The sequence below is a fragment of the Zalophus californianus genome, chromosome 10 (genome assembly GCF_009762305.2).
Source record: "Zalophus californianus isolate mZalCal1 chromosome 10, mZalCal1.pri.v2, whole genome shotgun sequence".
Lineage (NCBI taxonomy): Eukaryota > Metazoa > Chordata > Mammalia > Carnivora > Otariidae > Zalophus > Zalophus californianus.
Genome location: NC_045604.1, coordinates 11720343 through 11744774, shown reverse-complemented (window position 1 = coordinate 11744774; position 24432 = coordinate 11720343). Strand labels below are relative to the sequence as shown.

Below are 24432 nucleotides of genomic sequence, written 5' to 3'. Positions count from 1 at the left end.
TCTGGCAGGGAACAGAAGGCACACTCAGCAGGTTTTTGAAGGGACTTTTTTGGGAAGGACTATTCGCTCAGGTACGGACAGGATTCAGGGGACCCACAAGAGACGTAGAGGGACCAGTAAGAGTTGGAGAAACATTATCATCCCAGCTCTAAGGGGCTGGAGGAATGCATTTGTTTCCTAAGGCTACTGTCACAAATAACTACAAACTTCATGACTTAAACATTAGAAATGTATTCTCTTACAGTTCTATAGGCCAGAAGTCCAGAATGAGTTTCCTTGGGCTAATGTTGTGGATGGGTTGGTAGGGCTGAAGGATCAGAACGCCGCAGGGGAAAGAAAATCTGCTCCTTCCCTCTTCCATCTTCTGGCTGATGCTGGATAACTTGGCTTATGTCTGTGTCACTCTGATCTCTGCTTTTCTGGTCACACAGCCTTTCCTTCTATGTCAGATATCCCTCTGTCTTCCTCTTACAAAGCAAACTGTGTTAATCCAGATAACTCTCCATCTCAAAATCCTTAGTCACATCGGCAAAACCCCTATTGCTGTAGAAGGTAACCTTCAAAAGTTCCAGGGATTAGGGACTGGTTATGGTTAGGGGCCATTATTCAGTCTCCCATACATGGAGCCATGCTGCTGGAGCCTAGAGCCTGGAGCTGGGGAAGAGAAGGCTCTCAGTTGAGGTTAGAGGGCCTAGCTGTTGATATTATGGCGTCCCCTGTCCCTTTATGGAGGGAGCAGGAGGAAGAAAGACGCTTATCTCTTGGTTCTCCCCCCACGCTCCTGACTCTGATCTCCTGCCAAGGTGTCCCATGAATGAAGTCGACCTCCTGGGAACAGAGCAGGGTGAAACAGAGCAGAGCATGGATGTGGAGAAGAGCCAGCCTGAAGGTGCCCAGAAATACCCGAGCCCTGCTGAGCGGTGGGCACCAGGGCCGTCCTGGACTCTGAGCTGTGTTTCTCAGAGGAGGGCATTATGCTCCAGTTAGAGGCTCCAGTTCCAGTCACACACATGCTCCAGTGTTCTCATGGGGTCCTGGGTCTGGGCCCTGCCAGGTAAGAGGAGAGAGTCTGAGAGATTTGAGGCTGAGTTTCAGCCCAGGTTTTGGATTTTAATTTGTAGGCCCAGTCCCGAGTCTAAGGTGGAAAAGGGCTGTTTGGTTGACATTAAAGGGAAGGGGGCAGTAATGGGATCCTGGGCACTCAGGAAAGCACCCTCTGAAATCGGCATAGTCCCCTCTCTTCCGAAGGTTCCAGGCCCAGGCACTTCGGCCGCCTATCTTGTCTTTAGGAACCCCATGCTGTTCTGGAGACTTGCAGTGGAACTGTGATACCTTGCATACTGTAGCTGGCATCTCCATATAGAAACCTAAAAGCCAGCTTGGATCATCAAGAGGCTGGGGCCAGGCCTGGGTTATGGTGAGGCGGCCCCAAGCGCTGCAGGCCCAGCCATCTGCCTGCTCCTCAGCCCCCAGCCCATGCACCTCTTGGCTCCTCTTCCCATCCACACCTCTCGGTACCCCCTTCCCTTCCTCTGCCCGACCCACCTATCGGCCATGTCAATCTAGCCCTTCTCCTCCACCTGTCTCCCCCACTGAGACCTGAGCCACCCCTCCTGGCACACCGGCTGGGATCGACATCAGGTGTGTTGCGAAGCTCCCATGTACAAATTCCTGCCTTCTCATGATTGCCCTGATTTTTTTTTATTGACATTTGAAACTAAAGACAAAACCAGCTGCTTCTTGAGGGGAAAAAAACAAAACATGAAAAGAATCTCCCATATAACCCGCTGCCCCCCAAAGCCTAAACCAATAAAATGAGTCTAACTAATAATTCAGTCTCCCTGCCTGGTTCCCTGTGAGTAAAGCCCAGCAGAAGCAGCGCAGCAGGGAACCGTCATTGACGAGAAATTTATCATTGGTAATTTTATTAGCTTTAATGTAGCCAACAGGGGCTACTGATAGTTTCATTATATTTTTTCCTGAGGGATTTTTTTTTTCCCCAGAAGGACAACTGTTCTATTGTACTGATATTTGATTGTCTTTATAATTTAGCGTAGCATGGTTTGAATGGCAAACTTTTCAAAATGCTCTCACTAAGCAAAGATGCCAGAGGTTGTGATTTACACAGATTTGCCACTCACATCTTTCTTTTAAAAATTTCTCAGGGCTCAGAAGCATATCTACCACAATTATATAATAATCCTTTAAAGGAGACACTCATCTGTCATGGTTGAAAGCAATTTCTTTTTAGTGGGAATGCTTTAACATATCTTGTTTGGACAGGAATGGTCATCCATTCGTTGGTAATTTAAGCAAGTGACTGAAAGTCAGACAATTAGGTTAATGGGACAGTTGGCCTTTTGAAGTTGAATGGGATCCGGGATGAGCTCACCACTCCTCTCGAAAAGACGTTAAATCTGATTGGAGTAAAAGGTGGAGGGACATAGCTCCCTCCTGCAGTTTCGGGGAAAGATCAGGCACACACAGATTTAGTTCCAAGCATGGAAATCAGATGGTGGGCCCCCTGGACTTTCTGGCAACCACCGTGCTATGGAGGAAGAAACAGCAGCTGCCCCAGCTATTGCTGGGAAAGATGACAGGCCTGGATTAGGCCTTTTGTGGAGGCCAGAAACTTGAGGGAGCAGCCCCTGGCCCTGACACGACAGAATCACGGACACATGGAATATGCCCCAAACTGAGGCAGATGGAATTGCTGATAAATGAGTTGAAATGGTAGTGGTCCCTCCAGTGAGAGCCGGTTGGATTTACGGAGAGCTGCTCTATGGAGGGGCAATTTCAGGGCAGCCAGGCTGCCTTTAGATGTTAATCAGAGGCATTCATATATTCTGTCGTTCACCCTTCAAAGGAAGGTGTCAAATGTCTTGATGAAATGCCTCTCCTGCTTACTCAGACATGGGGAATCAGCCACCCTGTTGATAAATGACTCAGGGCGAATCGATAGCGTGAGGGTCAGGCTTGGCTAGACCCATGGTCACAGGGCAAGAGTAATTATGTCATAATCGGTCTGTGGGGCAGAGCGCAGGCAAGGCCATCGTCCATGTTGGAAGGCAACATGTGGAATTGGGGCTGGGGTGGGGATTAAAAGGGATGGGAGCGAGAAATGTGGGACGACTGCGCTCTGATGGTACTAGCCCTTCCAAATCATCTTGCTGCGCCAGTTGGGCAGCCCCCCGAGATGGCCGTTTGGATGTAAGAAGTGGCAGAAATGCTAAATGTGGGTGCTGTGGTGTGGAGGCAAGGCTGCTTTCCGAGTCCACTGCGGGAGAAGCCACTATGCCGAGGCTGACCCTTCTGTCACCTCCACCTGCCTCTGCCCCTGCCTGCGACCTTTTATGCACCGCAGAGTAACAGAAGAGAGGCACCCTCAAGCACCCTCAAGATTTGGGGAGATAGAGCCTTTTTTTTCTTCATGATGTCGATAGGAGGGAACAAGGGGTAGAGACACAGAAAAAACCCTGCATTTAGGATGTTTCTGGGACGCCACTACAGACCATGCCAGGTCCTTATGCTGCTGCCAAGGGGCAGCCGCAGTGAGAGAGGAGGAAGTTACTTTGGCAACTGGTGTTAGAGATGCCTAGGGTCATGTACAGTGGTTGGCTGATGCTTCCTGTCCTTCGCGGTGGCACACATCTCTCCCTACTTTCCATGCTGCTTCTTTTCCAAAAGCTGCCCACATGTCTTCTTTCCCACTTCAGGACTATCCCGATGTTTCTTTTGACCTGATGTCACCTGGAACCTACGGAAGTAGCCATTGTGATTGTCTAGGTGTCTGGGCTCTGGGTTGTTCCAGATTTAGTCCTTCCTGCCTGATCCCTTTGTAGTTTTGTCTTCTTTTTCTTGGATCAGGGTGAGCTCTCCCCACATTAAAAAAAAAAAGAAAATTGAGTCTCTGAGACAGTTGTGCATGGCCTTGGTCTGTTTTGACCAGCCTCATGGTTGAAGCACTACGCCCAGTTCGGTTGCCAAGGCTGGTCAACACATGGCACTATACTCAGAATACGCTGTAGGGTGTGGGGCAGGGTAACTTGGATTCCCCAAAGCCTAGGCGAGATGGATGTGGAGGGCCGGTGGGATGATCCTGGCCAAAGTCAGCCTATCAAGGTGGTGCTGGGCTGATCAACAGCACTGGCCAGGACCAAAGCCATATCAGAAGCAAGCTTCAGGGCAGCGAAGATGGATGCTCCTAGGTCCCCCCTATCCTGAGTTCCTTCATTTCTGGGGTACTCAGAACCACTTCAGTGGGGGGTTTGTGGACATTCTTAAATCTTTATCAAGGACCTTGATGTGCCAGGCACTATTTTAGGTCCTGGGGAAACAGCAACAAACAAGAAAAAGATTCCTTCTTGGGATTTAGAGTCAAATGTAGTTGCAGACAAGAGGACAAGAAATTATGATACAATGTAACAATATATGCTAAGATAAGGGGATTTTTGGGTGCTGGAGTTGGATCAGAGAAGGCTTTTTGGAAAACTCCATCTCTCAGCTGGGACCCTTGAAGTGCTTTTCAGGCAGAAGGAGGATTGTCTTCAAAGATCTAGAAGAAAGAGAAGGCACAGCACATTTCATCATGGGTGTGGCCAGAATGTAGACTAAGGGAGTGGAGAGCCAAGTTAGAGACCTTGCTGCCTAATGCAACCTCTGCTACCTACCAGGTGGGAAAATCTAAGGAGAAACACATCTCCACTCGTTTCTGAGGCTCTTTGTCACAATGGCCTTACATGACTGCTTCCAACACCGTCTGTCCCTGGAAGCAGGTCTTGACCAAAGGGAGGACATCCACAGGTTACAGATGCTGTGTTTGGATTCCATCAGCTGCCTGTCCCAGGAAGGTGGCCTGTAGTGGGGTGACTTACATCAAGCCATTCAAGTTATCTCTTATTTTCTTCTGTGATTAAAGGCTTAACAGCCTGGGTTGGACGAAAGGCTCCAGTTGATCTTATTTGCCACCCTGAGGCCTCCCAGACCTTTCTCTTTTGCTTCCAAGATTCCCCCCCTTCTGCCCACCTGACCAACTTTGCACAGGAAATCATTTCTTCTTCTCAATTAGCCCGCACCCTTTCTCCTTTATCTCTCACATTTCAAAATAAGGTGTACCTCTTCCAGGAAGTTTGCCTGGATTAATTCTACCCACCGTGCTAGCATCTCCAGTGGCTGCAATCCCACATATATAATTGAAGTATTTTAAGTGTGGAGCTTTCAGTCATTTCTGAGCATTGGCTTTGCTATTTTGTGAGTGGAGGTTGTATTTTCACCTTTGCTGCTGCGTATGCAGTTTTGAGACCCGTACACCAGGTGGTGGTAGTTTTCTCATGCTCGGATTACACATTGTGAATAATTTGCAGAGGAGGAAAATGGAAAGGGGAGAACTAATTTTTGAACGAGTACCTACTATGTGCCAGGCCCTGTGTCACAGCTGATTTAATCCCAAGAAATATTCTGTGTGAGGGAGATACTGTTGTTTTCACTTTCCAGTTAAGGAAACTGACTTTTGGGAGAGATAAAGTAACTTCCCCAAACTCACAGCATCCTTCGTGGTGAGACTGGGATTGGCACCTGGGTCTAAGCTCTCTAGTGTTGCTTAAGATGAAACATGCAGATTTTCTCTATTCTGTTATGAACACAAAAATGAAATCAACCATCATTTCAAAGTGACTGTTCTCAAACACCTCTGGGATAATTTGGTATCTTCCTCACTAATTTTTATATTGTAATAGTCCAGAATATTGGTAGATGGGCAAAGAAAACTGGCTTGGAGAATTTTTCTTAGCACTGGCCACATGTTCCCCCCCTCCACGGTTGCCAGCTTGGGTGTTTGGATGACTCACCAGGATCTCTAGGAAGGTTTATAAGCACTACTGAGACTTGGCAAGGTTGGGAGGGGATCCAGTCAGGATCTGGACTCAGGAATCAAGGTTCTGTGATTCTAGGGGTCAGAGATAGTGAGAGGCTTGGGGACTAGGTTGTGAATGCGGTGGGGATTCCAAGTCTTGTGGGCAAACCTAGGGTCTCAGGATTGGCATTCAAGGCAGAGGAAAGAAATCACTTAGTCTCCAAGGTCAAAGAGGAGATTCTAGGAGGCCGGGCAGAGCAAAGGGTAACACAGACATGCTTTTACTCTCAGAGTTGGAAGGGAGTCTTTGACTTTCACCTTGGGGTCCAGGGGGTTGGGAAAGGTTGTCGTAGCTCTCTGTAGACTGGGTCTGTTCCAGCTGCCAGTGTGTTCAGACCTTTGGGGCAGAGAAAGGAGGGCTGGGTCCAGGGCAGGGAGAAGAGCAGAAGCAAGGCTGGATGCTTTTTTCCTTCTCCAATTGATTGTTCCTTTCCCCCTTTCCTTTCACTATACAGACCAGATAAAAAGCTCCAAGAGTAGGGGAAAAAAAAAAACTTTTAAGCATCTAATATCCAAAAGTATACTTTCCCCACAACCAGGTTCTCTGAAATTTCTAAATTATTTTTTGCTATTTGCCCTATTGCTTTTACTCTGAGGGAGGACATCCCTGTCCAATGACTTGAGAGCTGAGACACTTGGGTTCTCTACCCAGCTCTCCAGGCAATGAGAAATATTTCTTGAAGTAGAAACCCAGCTCTCCAGGCAATGAGAAATATTTCTTGAAGTAGAAACCCAGAATTCCTCTCTGGGTTTCAATTCTGCATGTGTGCAATAAGGGGGTTAGAACTGAGGCTGTTTCATTCCTGTTCTATGGTCTGGCTGTTTATTTGGCTGTGCTGTGGCCTCCATTCAACAAATATGGAAGTGTGCCACCACCAGGCACTGCCCTTTCTGGGTTGGTTCACGTAATAATCAATGATTATCTGTAATTATTCAATAGTGAAGATAACTCAAAAATCAAAATAATTCAGTTTCATTAATCAAAATAATCCAGCTTCTCTTAGCGTAACTCGCTTCCCAGTTAAAGGTAATTTTCCGGATATCCTGCTTAGGTCGTCTTGCCCACCCCTTGTTTCCATGAACAATCTGTATCATTTCTCTGGTGAACATCTTCCCCAGGTCTGGTCCTTTCTGGACTAGGGGGATGGTGTGTGTGTGTGTGTGTGTGTGTGTGCGTGCGCACGCACATGTATACACATGTGTACCCACATGCACGTGCATGCATATATGTATGCAGACACACACGTATATGTGCTCGTGCACATGCATACACATGTACACCCACATGCACACATGTATGCAGGCACACGCGTGTATATGTGCATGCACATGCATACACATGTACACCCACGTGCATGTGTATGCATATATGTATGCAGGCACACACACGTGTGTGCGCGTGCACATGTATACACATGTGTACCCGCATGCACGTGTATGCAAGCACACGTATGTGTGTGCGCGCACACACGTATACACATGTATACCCACATGCACCTGTATGCAGGCACACATATATGCGCACACACATGTATACACATGTATACACACATACATGTGTATGCATATAGGTATGCAGGCACACGTATATGTGTGAGTGCATGCACATGTATACACATGTATACGCACATGCACGTGTATGCAGGCACACGTATATGTGCGCACGCACATGTATACACATGTGTACCCACATGCATGTGTATGCATATATGTATGCAGGCACACATGTGTATATGTGTTTGTGTAAGTTTATAGGTGTGTATGCATTCATTTTTCAGTTATAGTCTCCATCTCACAGCAGGAATATCTGTAATTCTCATTTTTTCCTTGTCATTTGGCTGCGAGTTCCAATTTATTGGCTTTTAAAAAAAGATTTTATTTATTTATTTGAGAGAGATAGAGAACACGAGGGGGGAGGGGCAGATGAAGAAGCAGGCTCCCCACTGAGCAGGGAGCTGGAAATGGGGTTTGATCCCAGGATCCTGGGATCACCACCTGAGCCGAAGGCAAACGCTTAACCCACTGAGCCACCCAGGCACCTCTCCAATTTGTTGGCTTTTTAATGGGGATTCCAGAGAGTACGTCCAGAGGAGCACTTCCCTCCCTGGAGCATCCCGCTCACCATTACGGGCATCTGTGCCAGACACCGAGGGAATGAGATGAATTGGGCGGGGTGCTCAGAGCACAATGAAGGAGATGGGTGAGCAGACTGCGGGTCATAGCATGATCAGTAAATGCCCTGGGGGTGTGTGCAGCGGATACATGCCCGGGAGCATGGATGAGGGGCATTCCAATCACTTGGGGTGTGGAGAAGCAAGCAGAACATCAATGGCTTCAGGGTGGTGACGTTGGCTCTGGCCTCAGAGGATGCCGGGCACCACTGACTGGGTGGATAACATGCAGAAAGATGCATGGCTTTCCTGGGAAGTGTGACTAAAGTTGGGGCTTAGAGTTCAGGTATGTCTGTCATGAAAGTAGACAGGACAAAAATAGATCTGTATCATGAAACTGTTTATTTTCTGTCAAAAGGGGTTCCTAAGATCATCCTTAGGAACTTATTAGGAACAGCCTTATTACTGATGTAACACGATAGCAGTCAGAGAAGAAATAGTTACCATGCGTAGAGTAGCTGGATTTTCAGGTCCCTTTGCTGATCCCTGGCATAACGTTAAGAAAGGCTCCCAGGCAGAGGGCCTGGGAGGCTCAGTCGGTTGGGCTCCCGACTCTCGATTTGGCTTGGGTTGTGATCTCAGGGTGATGATCTCAGGGTTGTGACATGGAGCTCTGCATTGGCTCTGCGATGGGCGTGGAGCCTGCTTGAGATGCTCTCTCTCCCTCTGCCCCTCCACCCCACGCTCTTCATCTCTAAAAAGAAAGAAAGAAAAGGGCTCCCAGGCAACTAAACACCAGAGATCAGTTTGGCAGTTCTGGCTGAGCTACGATCTCCCGCTTGACTTGACTCTCCAGGAAGGCTCCCAGTCCCACTGGCCGCAGCCCTGCCCCATTCTGGGCTCTTCACGGATGCTGCTCGGAGGGCCCACCCTTCCATAAGACCGGGATGGGGTGGGTGGGAGTTCCACTCTCCTGTAGCTGCGGTGCAGAGACAGAGCGCAGGAAAACCCTGCAGGGGCACCAGCGATGCCAGGAATTGGGGATCAGGCAGCGACTGCAAAGGGTTCTCAGGCCTCTGGTTCCCGGGGCCACAGTGCTTGGGAACACACGGGCAATGGAGCTCCTAGGTACAAGAGCGCTTCGTGCTTCACGCTCAGTCTGTGGGCGGGACCAAGGCAGGCAGCTAAAGCCAGAGGCCCAGTACCTGTTGCTCCAACCCTGCGGCAAATCACTGTGGGGCTCCCAGCCTCAGTTTGCTCATCCTTCCCTCAGAGGGTTTTTGTAGGGTTATGCAAGATAGTGTCTGTGTAGGGGCTGTAGATGTGGAAATGTTGCCATTTTATGGGCAGCATTTGTTCAGAAGGGTTTATTGATGCATATTATTATTATTAATTATTAATTATTATTATTATTTGTTAGTGCTGTATCTTTGTGAAGTGTGTATGTGCCGATAATGTAAAAAGTCTAGGAACTGATGTGTTATGACTTGAAATACTACTGGGAACAGCATGCCACTAGGATTGTGATATTGGGACAAGAGAGGTTGTGATTATTTTTCCTACGTAAAAATAACTTTTTGTTTATAAAAACAATACACGTGATTCACAGAAAAATTTGGAAACTTCAGAAGAGACAAAAAAATTCTATGATGTGGTTATCTTGCTACCAACTTCCATTAATAACAAAATGCATGTTTTGTTTCATGACTCGCTTGCTTTGCTTGTTTCACTTAACACCGTGTGGAGGCGTTTCCTGCTGAGAGCATTTGCTCTGGGCAGACATGCTATCATTTCACACACATTTACATTCATTTCAATTTTAATTCTTATACATAATGCTGCAGTAAGCGTATTTATGGGTAAATCTTTGTATTTGCTTAGGATACATTTCCTTAGGATACATATTTCCTTAGGATAAATTTGTAAAATAATATTATGGATCAAAGGCTTTCTTTCCTTCTTTCTTTCTTTCTTTCTTTCTTTCTTTCTTTCTTTCTTTCTTTCTTTCTTTCTTTCTTTCTTTCTTTCTTTCTTTCTTTCTTTCTTTCTTTCTTTCTTTCTTTCTTTCTTTCTTTCTTTCTTTCTTTCTTTCTTTCTTTCTTTCTTTCTTTCTTTCTTTCTTTCTTTCTTTCTTTCTTTCTTTCTTTCTTTCTTTCTTTCCTTTCTTTCTTTCTTTCTTTCTTTCTTTCTTTCTTTCTTTCTTTCTTTCTTTCTTTCTTTCTTTCTTTCTTTCTTTCTTTCTTTCTTTTCTCTCTTCTTTTCCCCTCAGGGGGAGAGAGAGGGGAGAGGGGAGGGGCAGAGGGAAAAGGAGAGAGAGAATATTAAGCAGACTCCACGCCCAGCATGGAGCCTGAGGCGGGGCTCGAACTCACAACCCTGAAATCATGACATAAATTAAGAGTCAGACACTTAACCGAGTGAGCCACCTAGACGCCCCCAGAAAATGTGAATTTTTATGTAATTAAACATTTAATTGTTTTTCCTTTGTGGTTTCTGCCTTACAAAGTTCTTCCAAAGGTGACATTATATAAGTGTTTATCAATATGTCCTTTATCTTTTTTTTTTTGGATTCAGTAATTACTTACCTTGCAATATAGTGGACTGTCGTCCACCTGAAATTTATTTTGGTGTGTAGAACCAGGAATCTTTTTATTTTTTATTTTTCAAATAATTATTAGATCATTTCATGATTTATTTTCCTCACTGACTTGAAATGTCACCTTTAAGCAATTTTATTTTTAAATAAGAAAAATACCTTCATTGCAAACATGCATTACTGACTTGTTCAGTCTTATGAAAAAAACATGTTTTTAGTTGTTGAGGTAGATGGAGATGGTGAGAAGATCTCTGGGAAAGGGGACTAAGGAATGATGGCAGTAATAGCAATAGGAATGAAGGACCAAAGTGGTTGCCAGCAAGTGAAAATTTAAGTTTTACTTCATTGGTTTTCTTAAGTTCATCGCACCAAGATGTATTTGTTAGGAGAGCACTCTTTTCTTTCTTCTAGCGAACATTTGTTAAGTGACTATTTCTGGACCAGATTCCAAAGGGGGCTCAAACATAAATATGGCCTCTGTCCTTGAGTTTTTCATCATCTGGTCCAGGAGCATATTAGCTGGGAATGCTTTTAGCTCCAGTAAACAAAATACTCAACTAAAAATGGCTTGAACTAGAAGTGTGGTGCTCTGCACATTACCAAGGCTAGTTTAGTAGCTTAATGATGTCAAAGCTCTGAGTTGTCATCTCTTTGATGTTCTTGGCCTTCTTCCTCATTGTCACAAAAAAGCTGCAGCTGCCCTAAACATTTTGCCCTCCCCCATCCACATTCAATAGCAGGGGAAATGGGCAATGTGGGGCAAGAGAGCTTCCCCTCATGGTGCCTCCTTATCAGGAAGGAAAACCTTTCCAGAAACCTCAAACAGACTTCTTTTATCTCATGGGTCAGAAACCAGAGGCTGGGTCCATTTCTAGGGACCAATGCATCTCTGGCCAGTACTGAACAAAATTCTGGTTCTGTGAATAAGAAAAGAGGAACAAGTTCTTTTGAGGAGGTGAGTTACAGTGTCTGGCACAGAAGGACATTCATTTATACAAACATATACATATGGAAATATATATTAAAAATATGCTTATATATATCCATAGAACATATACTAAAGTAAAATGAGTGCTAGTGGGAGTCTTCCAATATGTGTCCTGCTTTTTATGACTTTGGTAAATCTAACCCCTCTGCATCTCAATTTTCTCTTCTGTAAAGTGGAGAAGGAATAGTTGCTCTGCCCATATCCAGGGCTATGTGACCATCATTTTAGCTGAGTGCTTTGCAAACCATAAGGCATCAAGTACCTACCGGCTTCTCAAGGCAAGCTTTGCCCTTGTTAGGGACGGACGACCTGTGTGATTCTGCTGATCCGTAGTTCAGCAGGGTCGGTTTGGACCTGGGGGTAGGGCAAATGGCAGAGCCTCGACAGGACTGGGCTCTGGGCACAAAGGTGGCACACTGGGAAGCACCTGGAAGCTTGTGATTACATTTATGTGCACAAATCCCGAGCCAGCCAGAAGTGGAGAGAGCGAAGTCTTGCCTCCCTTACTGTGGTCTGCCCTTGGGGGCTGTGCTTTTCAGTGCTAGGATTTCTTGTTGATGTGGGGAGGCAGATACCTAGGAGTGTCCCACAGAGGAAATCCATGGTGGACGCCACAAAGAGGAATTCACAATCCTTCCTTTGACGCTTTCTCTCCTGGGGGTGGCCTGGTGAGTAGAAAGCTCCCAGAGATCGCCTGAGGCAGGTGCTCCTTCCAGAGGCGCAGGAGGGTGGTGGGGGAAGACTTTTCCCCCTCAGGCAAAGAGCTGTCGCTCAGCCTCTAAAAACAACTTGGACAGGAGGAAAAATTGAGTTAGCTGGAATGAGAGGTTGGTCAGGGAGGATTTGAAGGGGGACCTTGGTGATTAAGTTCAACCGTTTCCTTTTTGTGGGTGTGGGAGAGAAATATTTCTGAGTTTGCCCTGACCTTTTAAACTTTAGCCTGCTTGCTAATCTGGTTGAAGCCCAAGTTCCTCTTCTAACCACAAAAGTCCTTTGCTTTCTCCCTGGAAATGTGGAGCCTTGCCATTACCCACATCTGCCAGAACCTCCCCTCTGTAAACCTTGCTTGAACCTTGGTCCACGTTTAACCAACCTGCTTCCATTTATTGAGGCAGCTTGCTGAACAGACAGCTCTGGGTGCAGTTAATAATCTTGTCATTTTTTTACCTTGTGGTCTTTTATATCTACCTCACCCATCCAGTTAAATTAAATTACCATCAGTTTCTTCCCTGCCAGGGTGAAGATTAATGGGTCTTCAGCTGTCCCCTTAGAACACATGCAATCGTCACGTCCTGAAGAGAAATGCAGTGGCTCATAAATTATGGGCTGTCATCAGAGAAGATGGTGGGTGACTCCAGAGCCCTCTGTTCATGGGGCTTTGAACTGAGCATGTGCAGGGTCAAGGATGGGCAACTTGCCGCAGCCTCTGTCAATGCTCATGTTTCTGAGAGGTGCACAGGAGGTTGGGATACTGGGAGTATGGGAAGTGCATGGCCATGGGGTAGTTTCTGCTGAAGTTGAAGTTGAAGTTGAAGACCTGTAAGTGTTGGAGTGGGTGGGTCTTTACCCAGAACAGATGGCCTTCTAGTGGTTTTAGGGGGCAGGCATTCATTGCTACCAAGGCCACCCCCAATGCCTGTTTCAGCTGTCCCAAGGACTTGTCTTCTGATTCCTCAGAAGGCTTGTGCCCTCTGCCCATCGAAGGTGGCTTTCTAGAGCATATCAACTGGTTGTATCTTGAGCCCTCCCTTAGCACCTATGGGGCTCCAGGGAACTTTCCAAAAAAATCACTGTCCCACAAACTTGAACTGGATTTAGAAAATGTGTGGTGGTATCAATGTCAGTGTCCCTCCAAAACTCAGGTACCCCACCCTCTCCTGCTGGCCACTCATTTTGCGAGCTTGCAAAGTCATCAGTGGAAATAAACCCAATTTTTATTTTAACGGAATGGATTCACATTGCAGTTGTTCATTCTTCTCTTGATGGATTGAGTTCTAAAAAGACATAAAATGTTTTAAAATAGAAATCTTACTGATACCAAATGTCCTTTCTAAGGTTCCTTAGAAGTAAAACCAAGAGTACAGTTGGTAAAGCAATTCTCTTGACCCAGTCTGTGCCATTGGATGCTTTTCCCTGTTTCCTCTCTTGATTGCTAAATCTCAGGGGAACACTGACCTTGTTAATGACGTTCACTCTGTTCTAGGAACTGTTTCCCCTGCTGGTTGGGTCCCTCTGAAGGGGAAATTGGTTCCGGCCGGGAAGCGGACCTCACAAACCCAAAGGACTCATACCTATTGTTTCATCCTTTGCTTGTCAATGAATAAAACATTATGATATATAAAACCTTAATCATAATGCACATATATTCTGAAGAGCTGTGTGACCTTGAGTGACTAATTTATTTTTTTTACACCTGTAGTTTCTTTGCATGTAGAATGAAGATACAAATAACCTGCCATATGGCTTCCTAGCTATGAAAACCCACCTAGTCACAGCATTCACTACTAGGTACGTAAACGGGATCTTCACGAGTTTTCAGTTCAGGGGGTGAGTGGCATTTGTGGCGTGTGTTACGTTGGAGCAGGTGCTTCATATGCATTGTCTATTTCATTATTAGTTCCTAAATGGTGTATTTGTCGTAGGGTATAATTATTTCACCCCCTTTCCAGATAGTAATAATAGCTGACATTTACTGTTTTCTATATGCCAAGCATTATTGCAAGCCATCTACACACTTCCATGTAAGCAACCCTCACAGAAACTTATGAGATGTTCACACTATTATTATTCCATTTCACAGATCATGACATCAAGGTGCAGAGGAGTTAAGGATCTTGTCCCAGATTCTATAGTAAGCAGTAAAGCTGGGAATCCAATGGCAGTGGTTTGGCTCCAGAGTTCTCACTTGTAAGAGGCTAAATTGTATAATTAGCAGCCAGTGAGCTCAGGTCTGATCTGGAATCCCAAGGCTTTTCTTTACCCATGCCACCTCTTGGTTCCCACATACCCAGGGCATTTATAACTAGTTTTAAAAATCGTTATGGAAACTGTAGGTACATATGGTACATAAATACACACTTATCTCCATATATTTAGACAATGTCCTCCAAATATGTTTGCACCAAGAATCCAGCAGACGCTTCCCATTCAGATTAGAATGGGAAAAAAAGTGATAAAGGACTTCAAACTGGAGACCTTGCCATCTCGACAGACACCGTTTATGCTGAAATGTGCACTGTTTTCAGCAAGAAGTATGATCCCAGTTTTCAAAGGTCAAATAAATCACCTTTAAAGTCGTGAAAAGGTAAACAGACTGATGCCTGGGCAGCTTTTCTGAGTTTATGAGGTCTTCTGGCAACAGGGATATACAAAAAGCCCCATCAATCACCCCTTCCCCGCTCCCATCCCCTCTCCCAGCGCATTTATTCTGGGGGGGAGTCACTCTCCCATACAGGGTAATTTCCCCTGCAACTATTATTAGAAATATTAAATCAAAGGACAAAGGAACCCCCCAGCGTCAACACACTGCTACAGAAAAGTATTTCCCCTCTAGGCAAATTTTAAAACTGTAGCTGAGATCCAAAGAGGCTGAGATTCAAGGAGGCTGAGATTCAGGGAGGCTGAGGTAGGAGAATGGGGGTGTTAAGGAGGAGGGAAGTGGGGAGAATGGTGGAGAAAAGTGGGGAGAGACCTGGGCATAGCACAACGGCAACAAATTCGTTGCCACGGAAGGAATTTAATTGCGTAGGGCACGCAGTGTTATGTTTGATTGCTAGTCAGTTTCTACTTGACCCGTGTCACCGCAGAAGTCCTCCGAAAGGACCCTAGGCACCTGCTTCCAGCACATTCTTGTTATATACATATATATATGTATATGTATATAAAGCTCACTGTAAATCTACGAGTCATCCTGGAAATGACTATTCCATACAAGAAAATAAATGTCTTTTAAAGACCTTTTCATCAGAGCACTTCAATTCTGTGCTATAATTTCGCAGGCCTGTAATGAAAGACTGCCTGGTGTAACAAAAACCCTTTCAAGAAGTGATTACAGTCACACCTTGTGCGCTGCCGCAAGGATGGATGGAGCCTTGACCGTAGAGCTATACGGAAGTTCAGACTGAGAGCTCTTTGGGGATTTATTCTCTTCTCCAGTTTTTTCTTCTGGGTGCAGTAACTGCCCCAGATGGGTCCTTTCTTCAGGAGAAGCCTCCCCCAGTTTAGACGTCCTGTGGTGTTTTCTGCCATTCTAGATATCCTGGGGACATGTGGGGAGGAGGCAGGCCGAGTGCTTTAGAGCTTTGTCCATAAGAACCTGGCTCCAGAATTTTCTTTGTTTATTTATTTATTTTTGCAATGGACAAAGGAAGAGGGTCAGGAGGAGGGAAGATGAAAACTTGATTTCTTCGAACTCTCACTCCTTTTGAAATCAAATGGTGTTCTAGTAAATCCATCTCATTTGCATTTGTGTTTTGATCCACTTTCCCCCTACCGCCCCCCCTTTTTTTGGCCTGGGATTTGTCCAAGTCAAGCTGGAGAGACCACCAAGTGTTCTCATCAACCAGAGACCTAATTGTGGTCATTTATTATAGTCACTTATCTGATAGTAGCTTCATTATCTGTGATAGTTTTACAGGGACAAAATCCACCAGGCATCCAATGGAGTATATAAACATGTTACCTTGTGACAGGGTGTCTGTTACTTACTGTCAACACTAACGGCCACATATCTGCAGCTTATATGAAGTAACGATGAGTTTAATAAGCTCCAGTGAAAGCTGCAATGTAAACATCGCATCAGGAGCGTTTGCCTTGTCAGTCCTCTTAAACAAATAAAGGTGATGGAGAAGTACAAACAAGACTGGATTGGAGTCTAATGAGATGGCCATTGGGTGGCGGAGGTAAATTCCATGGCTGCTTCGCTGCAGACTGCATTATCATTACAGATGATGCATTTTTAAAAATTTATTATTATTATTTATTTTAGAGAGAGAGGGGTGAGGAGGGGCAGAGGGAGAGGGAGAGAGAGAATCTTAAGCAGGCTCCTCCTGACACGGGGCTCCATCTTGCAACCCTGAGATCATGACCTGGGTGGAAATCAAGAGTCCGACGTTTAACCGACCCAGCCACCCAGGCGCCCCACAGACGAGGCATTTGAATTTAGAATACATTAGAGGGGATGCGGCCCTGAAAATCTCTTCATTTGAAGTTTGCCCCAAATTCTGATTTGAGGACTTGAGGGAATTTACCAATCATCTGGGGGCAAAAATGTGCTGAAATGGGAACTGATTTCTCAGGATTACCAGCTTCAGAAAATATCTAGTGAACCACCTGTGTTTGAAAGACACCATGTTCAGCATTATACAGCTAGCATTACATGGACATATCCCTTTTGTTAGAAAAATTTAGTGTATGATGGGCAGTATGTTTCAGTTTGACCCTCTTGGAATAAAACCATGACCCAAGCTATTAACAGATGTCAGCCTGTGGGCTGCACGGATCGGAGTGTCCTGAGTTATTCTTATATATTCCCACTCTATAGCTGTGCCTCCATACAAATCCATGGCTATTTGCATCGTCTTACAATCTTAGTTTAGAAGAAGTTGGGAGGCTCCCTTGCTCAAGTGGGAGAAACTTTCCTTGAGCCCATGGGGAAGGGGCACTGTGGTCGGAAAAGAAAACCAGCCTCCCTGGCTTCTTCCAAATCTTACATGACTTCTGTCAACAGGGATTCATTTCATTCTTCTGGGATTAAAGTATTTTTTTCTCTTTGACTTTAAAATGTAAACAGCTCTGAAAAGTGAGCCTATTAACCCCTTATTGACAAGAGTGGCTGGTTTAAAAGGAGTCATTAGAAGACCTGGATTTAACTCTCAAGCTGACATCTCCTGGTTGGGCAAGACTTGAGAAAGTTCCTTCCCTTCCTTAGGGCTCATTTCTTCACCTGTAAAATGAGGATGCTGCTGCTTTTTTTTTTTTCCCAAAATATTTTGGGGAGTAGAAACTAGTACCAAATAGCTGCTATTATTAACTCAATGTGTCATTATTAGCTCAATTATCCAACTATTCTGACAGAATGAGACACCAAATAGGGGGAATTTGATGGGACAGGAGGATTTCAGAGGAGAAAATTGGTCTGCAGCAGAGTTTCTCAAAGGGTATTATTCTGCGGACTGGTAGTTCATCCCTTGTTAGGTGTTACTATAAAGGGGGAGGGTGGTCAAATGCGTTTGGGAAAGTGAGGTTTAGCTAAGTTTCTCTAATACCGGACTTCTGAGAGTCTTCAATAATGTATCTTATAAATATCTAAGAGGGGGAATTTAATATGTAAACTTACTTAATTGTGAGTTTCTCTCTTTAATAATTTCTTGAAGACAAGTATTCCTTAGAGTTCCCAGTTAGAAATTCCAGCCTAGAGTATCAATTTCTGTTTGGAAAATGTAGAGCTTGGTGGTCCTCTGTATCTGAGGGTCAAGAAGAAGATCTATATTTAAGTTGGCAAGGAGTAGAAAGGGGTAGGGTGGTACCTGGTGGATGCCAAAAGTGAGGAGACGAGATGTGGCTAGGGAGTGAGAGATAATTGAAAGCAAACACTATCATCTTTAGAGTTATGATCAAAGCAGCTTAGGGAGTTGTTTTGAATCTTTGGAAACTGATCAACAATACCCCACAGGGCTGTGCCCCTGTTATGGGAAAGAAATGCATTTGGGAAATATTGGGTTAAATAAGCTTTTTTTATTGCAAGACTTCTCACTGATGTGCATTGTCAATTTACAGGAAGCACACACAAGCCCTTTTAGGCACAGTCAAGTGAGAGGTGAGAACGCAGAGAGAAGGAAGTCAGGAGAAGGGAGAAGGAGATGAGGTGAATGACCTGGGTGTGGTGGGGTACCTCCTGGGCTCTTCAGAGGCATCACCACCATCACGTCCTCCACTGACTTCTCTATGGGCACGGGATTTTGCCCTATTCTCACTCCAGACCAAGATAGGTGGAAGGTCATTTGGATGCACTAGTCTTGTTCTGCGCCTCTGCCAGGCACAGCCTCAAGACCCACAGAAATAGGCGTGGAGAGAGGGAGAGACCTGCTGATGTGGCAAAGGCTCAACTCTCCTAAACCTCAGCTTTGTCAGTGCCTGGATAATCTTTGGCCTGTAGTAGCTGCTTAATAAATATTGGCTGAATTAAATCGAATGTATGTGGAATCTGAGAGGAAGACAGAACCTTGGCCCTTTCCTCTCCATGCCTTGAAGCACTATCATCTTTAGAGTTATAAAGGTATACAAGGAATATACCATATAGTTTTCTTTAAATGAGAAAAATGGAGTTATACAAGACAGCACTAAGAATAATATTAATAATGAGCAGTATCTTGTCTTGTTTTATAACAAAGGTGTTCCAGAAATTTTGGTACAACTCAAAGCCCATCGACCATTGTCCTGTGCTATGATTTTAGTTCCTTCTTATCTTCATTTCTAACAACTTTCCAATGGGCAGGAATCCCAACCCCTTCCTACCCAGATACTCCTGCCCCTCTTAACAATTCATACAGCATATGTTATGTGAGGGATCCTTTCATAAAGCAGCAGTTCTTTTCAGATATGAATTTGAATATTGATAGAGGACTTTTGCCTGTAACCGACCACAGGGGAGGATAGAACTTGAGCTGAGCTGAGGATTCCTAGTGAGCCGGAAGTCCCTGGTCCCTGTGTCTTGAAACATGCAGTGTGTGCTGAGGGTGGCCACATCTAGGGTACGGGAAGGGTCCTTCAGGAAAAGCAAGTATTTTAGCAGTGCTATGGACTGAATTGTGTCCTCCTAAAATTCATATGTTGAAGCCCCTGCCCCCTGCCAAATGACTATATTTGGAGATAATTAAGGTTAAATAAGGCCATAAGGGTGGGGTTCTGACCCAGTAGGATTAGTGTCCTCCTCTCTCTCTTTCCCGACCATGCGAGGACACAGTGAGAGGGCAGACATTTGCATGCGGGGAAGAGAGCCCACATTAGGAACCAAATTGGCACCTTGATCTTGGACTTCCAGCCTCCTTCTGTTGTTTAAGCTCCCCAGTCTATGGTATTTTGTTTTGGCAACCTGAGCTGACCAACATAAGCAGCAAAGCTCCAGTTGGCTTCTGAAGTTTGCCATGAATTTGGCATTATCACTTCCAAAGGACCTTTATCTTATCAATGCTGGTCTTGAATGACATTGGGCAGAACTGGGCTCTTTTTTGCTTGGCCTTTCCTCAAATTCTTTCTCCCACTTTTCTTATTTAAGGACACACAGCTCCATAGACATAGGCCCTTTCAGGCTGTCAAAGGGAAGTGTTGTCTCTCCATCTGCATTCCCTCCCTCCTTGCTCAGCTTCTCCGCTACTTTCCACAAGAGTCAACCACCACGTATTAAGCGCATAGCAGAGTTGGTGCCAGGGACACAACGATGCTTTGATGTGTGGGTAACATGCCATGTTTTTGGCCTGCGATGACAAAATAGGTGCTGAGGCTCTTCCCCAACAAATGGCAAACTACCCATACTTCCTAGCAGGAAGCCCAGGCCCATGCCGTGGTTTCAGACTCAGGAAGGACATCTGTGATGGGAGAGCTCAAAAAAGCAGATGGTTGTTTGAGTTGCTAGGAAACTGGGTTGATTATTTATTTGGGAAAAAAAATACAGCATATATTTATATATGTAGAAATTCTCAGTTATCTTTTTTAAAAAAATTGGTTAATGCATGGCAGTGAGTACCATACCCTGCCACTTGAATAAATAACTGAGTTGGACATTTTCTTGTGATTCCTTGTCTCTCCTCAGGTTGGCCCTCTGTTCACCTCGTGCTCAGTCAGGGAATAGTCTGGGTGACAGGTGAAGAGCTCAACCATGAGAGAGATGTCAAAATTCCCGCAGATTAAAAAAAAATATATATATATATATATTTTAATGGGGATGGGCATAAAGAAATCAAAGATGGCACTAAGTACATTCTGTTTCCTCATAAATGTCAGGTCCGGGTCCAAACAACTTATTTTTAACAGAGCAAACTGCTGACCTGTCTCCAGAGAATCAGAGTTTTCGTTGGAATGCTCAGGAGCAGGGCTGAGGGCAGGGACGGGAGAGAGGAAAGCTTGATGTCCCTGGCAGCTGAGCTACCACACCAATTTAGATTTTGGAAGCCTTGGAGCAATTAGCAGATCACCGTGCCATCTGTAGGCACTAATTGACTGGCCTGGCCACCTGCTACGGAGAGTTGGTTTCATTTGACAAGGAGCAAATTAGATTAGAAGGTTGGAGAGCAGTGGAGACTGTTACTAGCCTCCTGTATGCTGATGGTCTACAATAGGCCAGCCATTGGGCACCGATGTTGTCTAAGCTTCGTACCAAGATTAGCACTATGAAACCATCATATAGCAATACATCTTGCCCATTTTCCGATGAGAAAACAGGCTCGGAAATTGACTTGCCCAAGGCTCTGTGGCTGCTAATGATCAAAGCTGGGATGAGTGCATCAGTCTGCACTTTTCTCTTCTGCCAAATTGCCACTGTAAATAAGATGAATCGCCTATACTCCAATGGGGCACAAAATGAATGGAAGTCTTGTTTTTCTTATTTTCTGAAGTTGGCAGACCTGATGGAAACAAGACACACTTTTATAAGTGCAAGAATATTTGCAGACAATCGACACAATTGCCGAGTTGCAGAATATAAGGACATAGGTCCTGGTGGAAGGGATGCAGAGCATGGGATTGATAAGAAGTCCTATAAACCTGGGATGATAGAATCTTTGGGTCTTGAGGACTAGAGGCCATGAGGTCACACCCAACAGACTTAAATTCCATGGAGGCAGAGACTTCGTCTTCTTCACTACTAGCAAATGGTCCCAGACCCATAGCAGATGTTCAAAAATTAATTAAAAAATGAATGAGTATATGAATATATATGGATCTCCCAGCTGCTTTTCCAGTTCTCTCTATAGCATTTCATTTGCATGACTGTCGTTTACTGCCACGTACTGACCTAGTGCTCAGCCTTTCCATGGTTGCGGTGCATTTTGAAATACTAGAATATTTGGCTGTGCACTTGAAAGGATTAGATGTTTTAAAGCTACACTCAACAAGTTAATAATAGTTAATATACAAGTACTATTATAGCACAAGCACAATAAAAACTCACAGTGTTTGAATAAACATCCACAGTTTCTAGACCATTTACTTATTCACTATGCAGACATTCTTGGTTACACACTTTCCTGGTGCAGTTCATCTTCCATTATAGAGGTCAAAGTAGAGGCCAAAGTAGAGACACCTACTTTCCCAGACTCTTTTGTAGCTAGGGTATGACCATATGATTCCATATTGGCCATGGGACTTGAGGGACATGTGACTCTAAGAAAAGAGACCCAATCGAAATCCTGTGCTGAACATTATTACGTCTACCTGTGATGACTGGAACTAGGCAATAGATGCTTAAAGACTAAGTTGATGGGATTGGGTTTGAAGATTGGAAAGATGGAAGAGTCTGGGATTAAATGATGTAATTGAGCTGCTGGACCAATATTTGACCCACCCTCCTTGAGAACTTTTGTTATCAATATAATAAATATTCTTATATGCTACCCATTTTAGTTGGGTATTATGTTATTAGCAGATAAACGTATCCTCAAGTACTCCTGCTGTTCAAGTAGCACTACTTGTGGCCCAGTAGCACTTTCTTTCTTTCTTTTTTTAAAGATTTATTTATTTATTTTTTGACAGAGAGAGAGAGAGAGAGAGAGAGAGAGAGACGGTGAGAGAGGGAACACAAGCAGGGGGAATGGGAGAGGGGGGAGCAGGCTTCCTGCTGAGCAGGGAGCCCAACGCGGGGCTTGATCCCAGGACCCTGGGATCATCGTGACCTGAGCTGAAGGCAGACGCTTAATGCCTGAGCCACCCAGGCGCCCCAGCCAGTAGCACTTTCTTATACACTTACCAAATACATTTCTTACATTTTCTAGTAAGGTGCGATTTTTCTTTGGTGTAAGCTTGGCATTCATTGTTCCCCGCTCTACACAATGTTGTCTCTCCACTCAGCTCGGTGATTTAGCTGATGAACATAACTGTATTATACTCGGCATAGCAAATGTTCCTTTTAAACATTGTTCACAATTTGGCAGTATAGCTGTGAAGTGCTTTGGGTATATCAGTGTATGATGGCCGAGTGGTTGGGAAACACCACTGTCTTGAAATGCTCTGGCTTGGTAGATTGCATTTTCTTAGAGGACTGGAGAATAATTTACTGATCATTACATCCCCAAGGCTTAGCCACTGTGTAATCCTAATAAGGATTACTATACATGGAATGCTTATTTTGTGCTGGGCATGGTTTTAATTATTTTGGATATATTACCTCATTTAACTTAAAAATATCTAAAGAGATGGTGACTCAGGATGTGGACCAGGCAGGATGGCTCAGAGCTTGTTCTTGAATCCATTATACTCCATTTTTCACCAACAGAAGCTTCCAAATAAGTGTAGGCTGAATTGAACAGAACTGAAATGGCTCCCTGACATCATGCTCTCCGTGTAATAGGCACGCAGTAAAAATTTGTTGTGTGTGGTCCAGCCTCTGCTCAATTACTCGGGGTAAACTGGGGAAGAGTCTCTGGAGAGGTTATGCTTTGAGCAGGGCTCTGAAGGAGACAGCTGCTCGTGGGCACACTAGAGCCATTTCCTTCGGGGTCACCTGCTTAGGTTCAGCCCCGGACTGACTCAGCAGACGACGATATCTGTGTGGCAGACCAAGGGGAAAAAGTGGTGACTTTAGCCTAGTGCTGGGAAAAGAATCTCTTTGGTAAATCTAAATTCTCCCCTGGCAGCCCGGGCGGAACGCAAGAAGATTTAGATGGATCTCCCTGTTGCTTAGTGTTGGGATTTCCCTGAAGTCAATGAAAGCCTGTTCTGGCTTTCCCTGCCCACACCCGAGGGCTTGGAGAGAGCTGTGGGTGAGGGAAGGGAATGAGAGAGGCGCTCTCCTAGCGTACCCCATTCATAACATCAAGGGGGGATGGTGGCAGGGAATGTGGGTTCAGGGTTCAGCAACATGAGGGTACAGTTAGGGATGGGGAAGTAGTTAGCTCATCATACTATATTTTATGATGCTATATAGATTACATATAGAGATATAGATATTAAAGATATCATTTATATCTATAATATATATTTATAATCTACAATCTATGTCTACAATATGTAATATGATCTATAGCTATATATAGATAATGTAGATAATATATTATACATTATGTGCTGTTATATATATATTTAGTTGAGGAGGTTTTGTTAGAAATGGGATGGAGTCCCACAGTGGTAAATGAGAAAACCCATGGTTGCTATAATAATGAGATGTGTTACTGCCTACCAGTCTTGCCCATGCCTGAGAAGTAGAAGTTGTTTTGTAAAATCTCATTTTTGTCCTTGGAGGGTGGGGGTTTACCAGCTGCCATATGGGACAAGCCAACAGGATGCCTCTTCCGTGGCTTGAACGTGGGCATGAGTAAGCCCCCGGGGGTCCTCTCACTCACTCTCCATTTATCATGACCTCCTCAGTCCTAAGCAGCTGTGATAGGCTTTCCATCTTATACATTGCTGGAATGATTTAGCACCTCTGAAATATGTGACAGTGGATTTAGCCATTGGCAATAACCATCCGAGCTAGTAAGTGATTGTGCTCAGAGCACTCACGTGGATGGAGCTGTTTTCCCAGGACCACGGGCCATTTCTATTTCCAACCCTCAGCCCAGTCCACATGCCCGTGAGGACCGTGTGGGCACAGGTGATTCCAGGTGCTGACCAGCAG

At 44.8% G+C, this 24432-nt stretch overlaps 1 pseudogene; it reads left to right on the top strand.

The window, feature by feature from the left end:
• Positions 1 to 24432, top strand: part of LOC113932645 — a 39576-nt pseudogene that overhangs the window by 4980 nt on the left and 10164 nt on the right.